Source organism: Podarcis bocagei, assembly GCF_964188305.1.
Source record: "Podarcis bocagei genome assembly, chromosome: 1".
In the NCBI taxonomy this organism is placed as follows: Eukaryota; Metazoa; Chordata; class Lepidosauria; order Squamata; family Lacertidae; genus Podarcis; species Podarcis bocagei.
This window is the reverse complement of record NC_138125.1, coordinates 90,345,125-90,351,763: the sequence shown is the minus strand read 5'-3', so window position 1 is coordinate 90,351,763 and position 6,639 is coordinate 90,345,125. Positions and strand designations below refer to the sequence as shown.

At 43.3% G+C, this 6,639-nt stretch overlaps 1 long non-coding RNA gene across 1 annotated transcript; it reads right to left on the bottom strand.

The window, feature by feature from the left end:
- Positions 1-256: 256 nt before the first annotated feature.
- On the bottom strand, positions 257-3,406 carry LOC308584703. Its single transcript, XR_014006981.1, has 3 exons — positions 3,114-3,406; positions 1,529-2,419; positions 257-401 (listed from the first exon to the last, which is right to left on the bottom strand). It is a non-coding gene; the product is annotated as an uncharacterized lncRNA (long non-coding RNA).
- Between the last annotated feature and the right edge of the window lie 3,233 nt (positions 3,407-6,639).

Below are 6,639 nucleotides of genomic sequence, written 5' to 3'. Positions count from 1 at the left end.
AATGCAATCAAATTGGGGGAGCAGAAAGCTGAAAGCTGTAAAAGTCATTCTCCCTTGAACTTCTGAAGAATCCTATAGCAAGAATATGGAATTAATAAAATTTGTACAGATAAAGGCCAGGTTCTTCTGCATGAAACAAATGTATGGAAGATAGTAGACTGGCAGACCTGTTAGCTCACAAATGGAGGTAAGCTTGATCCTCAGCATATACTTCTCTACTGAGGATCACTGAGAATGAATAGCACACCAAAATAACTGAGCTTAATAATGTACTTAGACCCTTTTATTCAAAATTATACACTCCTGAGAGAGAATCAACACAAGAAGCAATTTATGCTTTCCTGAATAAAGTTCAGCTCCCACGGCTATTAGAGGCGCAAGCACAGATGCTTCAGAGGCCTCTGCAAGTGGAGGAAATAGAAAACACAATTAAAAACGTCAAAGCTGGTAAAGCACCTGGGCTGGAGGACTTCTCAGCCAAATGGTATAAAACCTTCAACGATCCACTGGTCCCACGACTAGATGTCACATATAAAAGACTTATGGATAAAATATGTTTTCTTCTTGATAAGGCTCACATCTCACGAGTAAACTGGACAAGAATCAGACTAAATGTGACAATTAAGGATACATCTCACTAATGAGTCATGATTATTGCCATTTTGGCAGAGAGGCTACGAAAGGGGAACTAAGGTCACAAGCATAAACGCTCTTACTAGGGTAATCCCCATTAAACACAGTGGAGGTTACTTCTGAGTAAATGTGCCCCGCATGACTGCAATCTTATGCTCACTTCCTTGGAAGTAAGCCCCACTGAATTCAGTGTAAACCAGCTTGTAAATGAATAAATGCATAGCAATTTAGTGGAGGATAACAGGAACAACATCGACCAGTAGATTGATTTCATTACTATATGCAAAGATAAATGAGACCCAGCTGTTATTGTATTAGGCAAACACTCACTGTTAGTGTATTAGGCACACACTCACATCCCAACACTGAGAAAGTGAAATAGAAAGTTGCATTCAACACTGCATGAGAGTAGTTTCACTCATGCATTAAGATTTCCCTCTCTTCTTCTCCACCCGTGACCCCCATCAATTTGCTCTAGAAGGCCACTCAGCAATTAACAACAGATTTTAAGGCTGCACAAGAGCTGCAGGAGGGAGAAGAAGAAGCGGTTAGGGATAGGATGACAATTCCCAGGGTTCCCTAGGGATTGTTAAACCACTCTGAGAATTATAGCTCTCTGAGTGGAAATAGAGGTCTCTTAACAATACTCAGCACCCTTTACAAACTACAGTTTCCAGAATTCCCTGGGAAAAGCCATGATGGTTTGAAGTGGTTTGCTGCAGCTTCAAATAGATAGTGCAGATGTGGCCATTCTGGCCCCCATTGGCACCTGGGAATCTGTATTCTCCATCAGCTGAAGTTTCTGAACCATTTTCTATGGCAGTTTCATATAACTGTGTACATCTACTGAAATCCCATCATCCCTCATATGGGTCAAAAAGCCCATCCACCATACATTGCTCTGGCCTCTCCCCCATCTTCCTTCTTCCCTGATTTTCTTTTCTTTTCCTCCTTCTTTGTCCAGTTATATGAATGCATCCCCAAGTTCTTCTGGTCGTATTGTTTGTCCAGCTGTTTGTTGGTTTATTGGAAGCGTAGGAATGAAATAAAATATGGATTTTAAAAGGAAAACATTACAAGAGCACCACACCACAGGCTTCCTTGAAAGAAACAACCTAAGATCTAAGATATTGTCTCTGCCTCTTCTCGCAGCCTGTGGATTTGCTCAGCCTTTCTGTCCGCATTGTGCTCATATAATAACTTTGTGAGCAGGCCTTGCCTCCATATTCTGCAGCTGGAATGAATTCAGGCAAACTCAAATATTCAGGCAAACTCAAATATTCAGGCAAACTAAAAGAAGAACTGGCCAAGAAGAAACAAAGAGTTACAAGTCACTGGTGGCTTTGCTAATTTCATCCAGCTTGATCCTTCATGTTTACTAGTCAAAAGGCTCCTAACAGAGACAGAGGAAAACCGTGCCAGAGAGGGAGGAGGATTAGATGACATTGATGGAGAGGGGCTTCTTATTTTTGTTTCAGACAGTATATTTTGTCTTCTAGGCACTATTCAAAATGTTTGCTGTCACCTTAGGTACCTTGAATGCATCATACTTTAACAAAAGGCTGCTTCCTACCATGATTCCTTGTCTAGACAAAGAGGGTGCTTTTCACAGTCCCTTCCATGAACCAATACAGGGATGCTATGCATGGCAAAGAAAGTGTCTCTCTGGTGCTGGCTACTTCATATTGCAGGACTCTTTCTCCATAAAGTTCTCCCAAATTCAAGTTTAGGCATCATTGGAGTGTTATAAAGTTTGCTTTTTTCCTAGTTCAGCCTGCTGTGGATTCTGTGAGGGGATGTTGTGTTTACTATTAGCAGGGTCCTTCTTAGGTATGTCTGACATTTACTACACCCCGTTTTTTTCCACGGGAATTTTTCTGCATGTGCACCCCTTCCTCTATGCAAATCAACAGTGGCACCTCTCTTTCCCATGGAGGAAGAGGCTGCACTCAGAGCAGCTCAGAATCTCCATCACAGATTGAAGAAATTAAGAGCACAGTGCATCCATGCAATGCCCATCTGGAGGCCTATGCACACCTGTAATATTTATAGCTCTTATCTATAATTCAGGGAACATTTTAAAAAGCTGCAGTTTCATACCCTAAGCCTTCGACATAGGGGAAACTATAAATCTCATTAATTTACTACCTGTATCTTTTCCACAGTTTTCTTGTGGGACGGTTTACTTTAGCAGAGTTAAACAATCCCCTTTGTAAGTTTATGCAGCGATCAGCTTGTTGCTGACTCGTCTGAATTCTACTAATAAAGATGCCTTCCTGGTTAAAAATCCCTTTGAATCCCTCTTAAAGAATACACACACAAATCTGGGTCATGTTAATATAAAACTATTTGGGTTGGTGAGCAAGGCAACCTCTCTGCATGCTTCTGTAGCTGCAACATACTCTGCTTCTGTGGAAGACAATGCTACTCAGTTCTGTTTATAACTAACCCATGAAACAGGTCCATCCCACATTTCTCACCAGTTATGTGGCTAGAAACTTTCCCCCCCTTTAAATACTAAAATGAAATTCTGGAAAAGCAGTCCTCCTAGCCCTGTGTTGTTAGGTAACAAAGTCTACAGCATATTCAGAGCCTTGTAGACTTCTAGATTCCTCAGTACCTGCCCATTATGATGTCATGACATGGTGGCACGAAAGCATCACCTGATTGCTCCTTCCCATAACCTTGATGTCAGTAATGTCTCTCATTTCAAGCATCATGTTTCCATGTTGCTTTTTTATGGATAACCCTGCAGGAAGCATTAAAAATTACAGTGGGCCAGTGGGAAGACTGTGGCCTTGGTTCATGATATCCCTGCAGTAAAGAGAACACAGGCAGGGTGGGGGGGGGCGGTGGAGAGAGAGAAGAGAGGGAACAGTGTTTAAAAGTGGCTATTTCCTTCCTTTCTCCCAGATATGAAACAGACCAAAGGGATGAAATATGCCAGCAGCTGGAGCTAATTTTGAGGTTATTTTACAGCAAGAGCTACAACACAATAAAGCACTAACCCTGAATGTGGCTTTGCGCTTTGTGTCTGACCTTCTGAAATTGTTCTGACTGGAGCTTCTTAGCCTCATTGTGTCATGTCTGCTCCCTTGCCGTGCACACATGATAAACCCCATGTCCGTTTCTGGTAGCAAAGAATGCTGCAAATGTACACGAAGTGCTCAAGAGGTTGGTTGGGAGACAACAGATGCAGCAGATACCTTGAGTTGTGCGCACACACAAATCAGATTTCAAGGGTAGCTTTTTGTGATATGACTGTAAGTGGTTCCCACAACCTTGTTGGCTCTGGATGATGAAATCTTACCTACCTTGCATGAATCATGTCAATGCAGAGCACACGAGTGACGTCTCAGTGGCATGTGGGCAGGTTAAGAATTGAAAAAGAACCATGCTGGAACAGACCTAAACTAGCATCTCTAGCAGTGCCGTTTGTACCCATGGTGGCTAGCTGAGCAGTTCTTTGGGGCTGGTCAATGCCTGGATGGAAGACCACTGAGAAATCCCATGTACACAGAGTTCTATTATGGAATAAAATCAGACAATAAACATACTTAATAAATAAGTTGTTTTGTGGATCGTCATAGTTTTGTTTTTGTTTTGTTTTTCCCTCAAGTGCACCTCAAAGTCTAATTGACACTGCAGCATGCACTGTTGAGCACTGAAGTCTACTTTGTCAGCTGCATCTGACTGTTTTCCACAAAAGCTTATGCTGCAATAAAACTGTTGGTCTTTAAGGTATCGCAATACATTTGGTTGGTTGTGCTCATTTGTTGTACAATGTGTGCCATTGCAATGGGTTGCTTTGAAGTCATTTTTGCACCAGGTAAAGTCATTTTTAGCTGCCCAGTCCTGTCCCTCCCCCCTGCCAAGCTGTCCCCTATTTTGCCCAACCTGTCCTTTATTTTGCTCGATCAAAGGTGGCAACCCTACCCTCTGCTGATGTCCAGCTCTGTAAAATAACATGGAACAAAAAAAGGTGATGGGCAATCCAGTAGCAGCATCACCAGAAACAATCACAGGAGGTGTCAGGTTTTTGCAAAACTCATTCATAAGGCATGTTGGAAAAGCTGACATGCCCATGAAACCAAATGTGTAATGTTTCACATAATGAGTGGCCTGTTTTCAAAATCCACCCTGAGCAACCACGAGCCACAGAATGCCTCCTTTAAAAGGAAAACTGCTGGGACAGGCTGATGAGGATCCCTCAGCTACAGTAAAGGGCAGAGAAGAACGTCCCCCCCAAACAGTAGTTGCGATCAGAGGCTGTTGCATTGCTCCTGCTGCTATACAAAGTCAAGCAGCACCTGTTCAATCTTTCATCTGTGGGCAATGATTTGTTGTTTTCTCAAGACAATTGAATGGCGCAACGCTGCATAAAAGCTCCTAACATGTTTCCTTCCCTTTCTGAAGAGCTAATCAGAAACGCTCCCCTTTCCCCCGTGGGAGAGGGAGGAGGGTGTGCGCTAGAGGAACAGGTTGGAACTGTTAAAATAATTGGCAGCCCTGGATTTTTGCAGATCTAGCTGGCCGCATGTTCAAATGGGGGAGCTTCTAAGGTTTAATTATTTATTTCAGGCTTTGCCATAAAAATTGCCCCTTTACGACATTAACAGTTGCGAGCGAGCAGGAGTTTTCCTCATTAAAAGGAGGCCATTCCTCTCAAAGGCTCTGGTTATATCATTGTGGGCCATGGGCTTTGCCAATAAGGCTATTAAAGTGGTTGAGGACTCACGCAGCAATCTTAGAAGGCTGCTTCCCCAGTTGCTGTGGTAACGTACAAGCAAACTTGCCTCAAATCTCAAGGAGAGGGTGGATTTTTTTGTTGTTTTTGTTTTAATGCAGAGCTGCAAACACATGAGATGCATCAAGAGGCCTAGTTAGGCAATTGGCAGTAAAAAATGTTTGTGGAAGGTATGATGCACAGTAGAAAAGGATAGGGGTCTCTGAAACAGAAAGCCTAAGGATGGCAAGTTGCCACGTTCCAACACTGCCTGGCTATGTGGTGCAGAACGCACCTCCATTTTGTTTCCTGTAATGATTCAGTATCAGCCTAGGCATCTTGAAGAAGGAGAAAGATTCATACAGCAAACCTTATGCAAGGCTGGAAGTAAGTGAGCATTATTATGGGCTTGTCCACACTTTCACTTGTCCCATGCCTAGAAAGCATGGATCTGAGTGGTTGTCCACTTTCCAGGCATGTGTTTGAGTGGTTTTGTATTTGGCCAACCTTTCTCCTGGAAAACCTACTCTTTAGCGGAAAACTTGATTGCCATTTGTTCCGATTCAGTGCTAAACCGCTGGTTTCTCCGGGGGAAAGTGGTGGGGCAAATGGAAGTGTGTCTGAGCCCTGTGTCTTGCCCCTTCAATGACTGATACTCAGGGAGTTCCTGAAAGCTTCAAGGTGAAAGGGTAATGGAGCTATCAAAACTGGATGGACCACTGATGAGATGGGAACAAGACCGATTGATCCAAAGCAGTAGAACTCATCATGAGGCATCAGGGCTTGAGTAAACTCAGCCATGGAAGCATAACCTGTGACTCTCTGGATATTGCTGGAGTGCAACTCCTATCACCCTGGCTATTAGCCACGCTGGCTGAGGCTGATAGGAGTAGGAGTCCAACAACATTTGGCGGGTCACAGGCTCCTCACCCCTTATCTAGAGACCAACAATAGTGAACTAAAAGAAACTCCGGTTCTTTCTCAGCTATTGTGGTTTCCAGGGCCAGCCCTTACATTAGACAGCTGCTTCAGATGACAGAATCCATGAGCAGCAGGCCTCCACACTCACTCCATATGGTCCTCCCAAGCAAGATCCTCAGTAGCGACAATCCTTGATTGTTTCTAGCCCGTGTTGTCTGGTTGTCTCAGCCAGCTGGGTTTATACAGGCATGAAATAAATAAATATTAACTATTGCCCTGTCTTAATGTCAGGAGCAAACGAGATGAGGGAACCTATGACGGAACCTTCCAAAATTTCCCTTTTCAAAGAAAAAGCAGAG